We start from the raw sequence: 7,529 nt of genomic DNA, 5'->3' as shown, positions 1-7,529 counted from the left end.
AAGGTACATGATAGAGGAAAAGGGTGTGAAACCTTCATTTTCTACTCTAGAATGATTATACAAAAGCAAGGTTCCCTCGGGTGACAAGATTTTGAAAAGAAGTATCTGGAAATGAGGTCACAAGCAGCGTTGAATATGGGAACTTGTTGAAAGTGATTGAGATTAAGGTTTTTAGCATTTCTCATAGGGTGCAGAGGATCAGTCATAAACCAACTATTGAGATAGATGTTTTAGACATCGAGTCTTACATGTGTGGATTTGTAGATGAATCTAATACTAAGGAGTTCCCTTGGTATTTGCATCTTTTGCGAAGGTATGCAAACATGAAAAACTAGTTTCTCTTATTTTTTAAATCAAAGCTGATTTTAATTTAGTCAAGACTTCCTTTTATATGGACCAACCTGAAGTGTATAAAATTGGTCACTCATTCTTATCTTTTTCATATATTTCAAGGTGCATATTTTCTCTCATCATGAGTCAAAATAAGAGTTCCTCCTTCAAGAAAATCAATATCAGGAAAGATATTGAGAGGTTTATGGAGGCTGAGAGAAATAAGTCAAGAGGGGCTGATTATGCTTCTTCTGCATCAGCTCTTGGTGGATCGTCAGGTAGAACATATGTGGCTAGAAAGACATCAGGACATAAGGTGAAGATCGACAAGAATAATCTCGTGCAAGAGAATGACTCAGATAAAGACCGAGGTTCCTTCTTAAGCATTAGACTGGTTATGTGGAAGCTTCCAAGTAATCCTTTTATTGTTTGATGGATCTATAATATTTCCTTATCTATTTGGATCTATCTTGACTAGCTAGACTAAAGGGTTATTTTTCCAATAAGTATCATAATGCTCTAGCATTATGTACAACATTTAGTAGGTATGGATTTGTAAGAGCTTTTTAGACTCTTTGAACTTATGTACAATAATTCAGATCTAATGCTTTTGTATATCTGGATGTTGTTATGGTTGTTCTACTCATGTTTTTGGATGTGTATGTGCTAACATACTAACCCTTTGCCAAATTATGGAAAAAAGGGGGAGTAGTATTGTTGAGGTAATACATGTATTTGTTTAGTAATAACCATATGGGTAGGTACTAATGATGTGCTCATATTCTGGAGCATCGGGCAAGACATCTGGCACTTTTGATGTGAGCTTTTATGTTAGTAGAATTTTACGTATCCTATTATTAGCTATTAACTATTTGTCTTATGCATGATTAAATATGCGAATGATTCCATGCTGATAATTGTTAGTTAGTAGGATTGTATGCTACTAACTATGAGCTGATTGAGTACCATGCATGAATAAGTTGTGAATGATATTCTAGAGCATTATTTTGTGTGGCATTTGTGATAAATGTCATGATTTTCTATTGCTGAGCTTATCTTTGATATTTGGAAGATTGCTGATGATTGTATGCTCGAAGATTATCACTTGTTCTGTTCTGAATAGGTGCTATATCTTGAAGAGTTATTTTGCCATAATTTGCCAAAGGGGAGATTGTTGTTGCTTTTTGATTGGCTGAATTTTACAAAACAACAACATAGAGAAGGGTTCAAAGTGTTAAAGATTAATCTAGCTTGCTTAAGCTGTATGAAGGTGCAGAAGGGACACTGTAAGACCCCAATTTTGATCCTAAGATCCCTCATGCTATCTCATCATATGCATTAGCTTTGGGATCACACCTTGGTAGCCTCCTTACCCCTCATTCATTGGGTTTGTATTGGGAGAGATAACCAAGCACTTTTGATTCTATAATACTTTGTTTTTCATTATTTACTAACCAAAATACCAAAAATATGTCAATGCATAGTTTAACTCTTTTGTAGGTAGTGTGTATGCTCACCCATGCTCCATCAAGCTCATATATAGGGTTTGAGACCCTCAATGCAAGGAGTTCAATCAACAAATGGTTCACTTTGGCTTTAATAATCATATATGGATCCCCATGATCTTCACATGTCATTTTGATCAAGAAATCACTAAGAGTTTGAAGCTTGTTTTCCTTGGAAGCCCTAATTCATCTGGGTATCTTGTGTGACTTCCTCAACAAGTTTCTTCAACATTTGATAAAATATTTCAAGGGATACTTCATATTACATCATCTTATGCCTATATGATCCTCCATGAGTCCCAAAAGTCAAGAGAATGTCAAGCTAGCAAGATGGTTCATGGGGGTTGACCAGAGAAAGTCAACTAGTCAAAACTGGGGTTCCCTAGACCCTATCTCCTACAACTATTGTCATATAAAAATTATTCCAAGAGAAAAGTTACTCAAAATAACATTCCAAAAAACTTTCATGTTGACGTCTAGAGCTAGTTTTGCTTGGAAAGTCATTTGTTATGGTGAAAGATTATAGGTCATTTTGTCTGAACCCTAGTTTGGAGGTCAACTTCCCAAGATCATAAATTTCTCATTTTTTATTAGATGAAATCCATTCAAATTCCATGATCAAATTCAAGATGTCTGCTTCAACTTTGATGTTTGGAGGAATTTCAAATTCAACTTGCAAATGCATGTTCCAAGAGGAAACATTATAGGTCACTTTGGATCATTACCATTGAACAAGTGATTTTCCTCAACTTCTAAAATGAATAACTCCTCCATGCCAAATCCAAATAAGGTCAAATTGGTGACCAAATTGAAGAGGTTTGAAAGATATACAACTTTGATGAAGGAACGTTTTTCATTTTAAGTCCATAGAAAAAAGTTATTCAAAGTGGAAGAAGTGAACATTTGACTTGGGACTTAGAAAATTTTCAAATATGTTTGATTTCCCAAACTTTCACCTCAAAATTCATCATGATCCAAGCTTAAAATGGAAAAGTGCTCAACATGAAATTGTTTCCCTTGATCTCACCTTTCCAAAAAATCCAAGATCATCTCATTTGGCCAAAGATTGAAGGACCTGCACATGGGTGCAATGAGAAGTACCGTTTGGAAGAATTTCATGATCCAATTCAATTCAATAATGCATGTGCAAAAGGACTTGGCCAATGCCAACATTTCTCAGACCGAGTTGTTGTGATTTGAGCTTTCATCTGATGCAAGTATTGGGATCCACTTGAGTTCATCTGCTACATGGTCTTGATGCAACTGTTACTTTGATCTCATGCTACACCTTATTCTGAGCAAAAAACCAATAAGTATTTCGTCTGATACATGAGAAGACAAAGAAGACCGTTAGCTATAGATTTGTCTGCTTAGATGTGGCCATCTTTATTTGATGCCTTGCTCTTCATATTGCTAATTGCTTGGTTCAAAGTCCAAAGGGAAAGTAAGTTTTCTATATGACATTCTTGTCTGTTGGATTGCATCCCATTGGTCAGATCTTTTAAACTCTTAACTTTTAATTTTATGCTTAGGTTAGCCTCTTCATCTCCTCCCACTTCTTAAATTTCAAAATCTCTCCCCCTTTTCAAAAACTTTCTTTGCTTGTGATTTTAAAACTTAGACTTTATTACAAACTAGAAACTTTGGCCTTATGCCATTGCCTTTTTAAAAACTCTTTCCTTAAATAAAATTTGTAAATGAACTTAACCATATTGACTTAAAATTTCAAAGGACAAAAAGAACTAACACTCATTCAAACTTTTGGACCTTTTGTGCCTCTTTTAAATTTAACTTTTGATTAAAAGTAATCCACTCATTTTGAAACTGATTCCACGAACTACGAGGTTTTGATCCCTCATTTTTATGTTGGTACGTAGGCACAAGTCTAAAGGTCTTGTCAAACACAAAAATATAATTAATGAATTCTTTTCTCATCCCCACACTCTATTTGTTGCAACCATATTTTATACCAAAAACACATACACACATAAAAAAGGGCTCCCTAGGAGTACCTAGGACACTTTGGGTGCTAACACCTTCCCTCGATGTAACCAACCCCCTTACCTGTAATCTCTGGCATTTTATTAGTTTTGATTTGAAAACTTCTGATCTTTGGGTTTTGTTCGTACTTTTCCCTTTTCCTTTGGAAACAATAAAAGCGCGATAGCGAATCTGGTTTTATTGACGTTAAGTTTATCCATAGCTTAATGGTCATGAATTTACCGCTACAGAAATTAAGTGGCGACTTTGCTAGGGAGTATTCCTCGGTGGGTTTAGCCTACTTTTTTTGTGTATATATTTGTATATTTTATGTTTGTATACTTGTTTGTGTGATATAATCTGCTTGTTGTGCTTGGTGATCTCTGAGTGGTGAGATAAGTTCTAACCCGAACTTGAGTGCAATTAAGATAAGAGGATAGTATAGTTATGTTCGACTTGTGTGGAGTAGTACTTAACAAGTTGGCTTGAGACCCATCTACTAAGTGGAGACCCTTTTGGAGATATTGATTTAACACAAGTTATTTGTGGTTAGGCGTTACTTTCTCTGATTTGGGGTCCGAGAAGTTGAGAACCGTAGAACATTTAACCCAACTTGGCCTATTTAGGACGTAGTGCGGAGACTTTTCAGGTGTAGATTTGATAACAGTTTTTACGCGATACTACACTCAGAAGAGTTTCTCTTGAGAATATTATAGGTTGATGAGTCAGTCATCCTAACCTATAATATCCGATAGATGGAATTAAGACTCTGGGAACTTTTTAGAACATGTTCTACAGGTTTTTATCCTTAGTACACTCCTTTGGGATGGTTCTTAACTTGACTCCATGCTCGTGACTCACAATAAACCCTTTGATGTTTGGTTGATCCAATCAAGTCTTGTCAATATAAATGGAACTTGGGTGTTGATAAGGTGAAAACCATAATCCTACAAAATGGATGATTGATCTTGACAATGACTTGATTCATCCCTTGACCTTTGTTTGTGTTTGCGTTGTGTGTGATCCCTTGTTTGTGATTGTTTCATTCATGCACATCATAACATTCATCACATGAAAATAACTTCAAGGAACTAAGGTCTTATTTGCAAATATTTTCAGACCATGGATTGTGGACGAAGGAACACTAAGAAGTACAGTTTCAGATGTCCTAATTTGGAAGAGCTAAGGAAGTTGTTATCCTTTGTATTAGATCCCTTGGACTTTAAGCAACGTCATAGGAAGCTTCTATCCGTGTTATCTACTGATGTGGTTGGAGGACTCTTGAGTGTGTTGGTTCAGTTCTATGACCCTCTCTACCGTTGCTTCACTTTTCCCGATTATCAGCTTATGCCTATGTTGGAGGAGTATGCCCATCTCTTGAGAATACGTGTTTCTGACAAGGTGCCTTTTAGTGGATTGGGGGAGATTCTCAGATCTCATATCATAGCTGAAGCTCTTCATCTGAAGAAGTATGAGATTGAGGCTCATTGGGTGAAGAAAGGAGGAATATTTGGATTGACTTCTGAGTTTCTCATAGGGAAAGCTACTGTCTTTGATCAGGCCGATAGTGTGGATGCCTTTGAAGCCATCTTTGTGTTGCTCATCTATGGTTTGGCTTTTTTCCCTAACGTTGATGGTTTTCTTGATGTTAACGCCATTAGAATCTTCTTGATTGGGAATCCTGTGCCTAATCTGTTGGGTGATATGTATTTTTCTTTGCATCTGAGGAATTCTAAAGGTGGTGGGACTATTGTATGCTGTGTTTCTATTATGTACATGTGGTTTATTTGGCTCTTGCCTCAGACGCCTGCTTTTTTGGAGAACAAACAATGTCTACGGTGGTCTTAGAGACTTATGTCTCTCACTAATGATGATATTGTTTGGTACGATTCTGCATTAAGTCGTGTGGAGATTATTGATAGTTGTGTTGAATTCTCTAATGTGCCCCTCATTGCTACGCAAGGAGGAATCAACTACAACGCTGCTTTGGCTCATCGACAATTCGGGTTCCCCTTGAGAGACAAACCTAATAAAACTCAGTTAGAAGGTCTTTTATATCAAGAGGGTAAAGATCCCCAACATTTGAAGTAGAAGATGATATATGCTTGGCATAAGGTGCATACGAAAGGAAGATCCAAGCTTGGCCTGCGCAACTATGTAGCCTTAGAAGCTTACACTACTTGGGTGAAGAAGAGAGCTTTAGAGTTGAAGATGGCCTATGCTTGTGAGATACCTATGTATTTGGTTGTGGCTGAGCCATCAACTCTCCCTAACCAAGATGTAGAGGAGTTGGAAGATGCACTCGCCAAGATGAAGCAAGAGAAAGACATGTGGGATGAGCGGTTCCATGCTTTGAGCCGAAAGCATGAGGAGTTTCAGCTTGAGTCAAGGGACAAGGCCACGCTTATTGAACTTTTTGAAGACCGAGAAGTGAAGAGACAGAGAGAGACAGAGGGTCTATCTTCCTCTAGTATGCCTCAACCTTCCGGTGCTTGGAAGAAGATTGTTGATCAACTTGTCCTTGACAAGGCTCAGATGAAGATATCTTTTGAGACCGAGATTCGACGCATCCGAAGGAAGTACGCACCAACAACCAGATCATCTGACACTGTTGTTAGGGGATCCTTAGGATGATTAGTTTCCTTTTCTCTTGTATATGTACTTTGGTTTCTGAAATTGTACTTAGTGTAATCCTTCCAAATTTTATGAATAAAAGAGATAGTATGGTCAATCAAATTGCTATTACTATTATTATTTGAATGTATTTGCAAATAAAGCTTCAGGTGTTCCTTGAAATTAAAACAAAAAAATTGCATTTCATGCATCATTTGTATAGCAGGTTTTCTTCGGCCAGATGTCTTATTGATTATTCTTCTGTGCTTCAGCCAAGCTGACTCACCGATACAACACTCGCACTAATCGACCTAGAATTATGGAGCATTTGGAACAAGAGAATAGAGAGATGAAGGATGAGATTTCCCGGCTAACTGCCATGATGGAGTCTGTTCTTGCTGCGCAGAATCAATCCTCACCAACTTCCGCAACTCCTCCCCAGAGGACTGTCACTTCCGAGGTTTCTACCTCAACCATTCCTGCTGCTGCTACTCAATCTGGTCCAACTATGCTTGCTAGATTCCCGTGGGGGATGCCACCAAATTTCATGCCTGAAGGGTTTGCGCCTACATTTGCTTCTATTTTGGCATCTATCCCGGTAATGTCCGTTCCACCTCCAGATGTTCATACCTTGTCTTATGTTGAGGACACCATCTACCATTCTAAGCCGTCTAAGGGCCCATATGTTTATGAGAAGATGGATGAAATGAAGGATCAGTTCCTTGAGCTGCGCAAGGAGTTGAAAACATTGAGAGGAAAAGACCTGTTTGGTAAGAGTGCTGCTGAACTCTGTTTGGTACCAAATGTGAAGATCCCGATGAAGTTCAAAGTCCATGACTCTGAAAAGTATAAGGGAAACACCTGTCCGTTGAGTCACCTTGTGATGTACGCCAGAAATATGTCAACTCAAACTGATAATGATCAGTTACTGATTCACTATTTTCAAGACAGTTTGACTGGTGCAGCTCTGAGATGGTATATGGGGCTAGATAGTGCAAGTGTTTGTACATTCAATGATTTGGGTGAAGCTTTTGTGAAGCAGTACAAATATAATGTGGATATGGCGCCTGATAGAGACTAGCTGAGGTCTATGTCCTAGAA

This window comes from Lathyrus oleraceus, chromosome 5 (assembly GCF_024323335.1).
Source record: "Lathyrus oleraceus cultivar Zhongwan6 chromosome 5, CAAS_Psat_ZW6_1.0, whole genome shotgun sequence".
Lineage (NCBI taxonomy): Eukaryota > Viridiplantae > Streptophyta > Magnoliopsida > Fabales > Fabaceae > Lathyrus > Lathyrus oleraceus.
Note: the sequence above shows the minus strand (reverse complement) of the source record.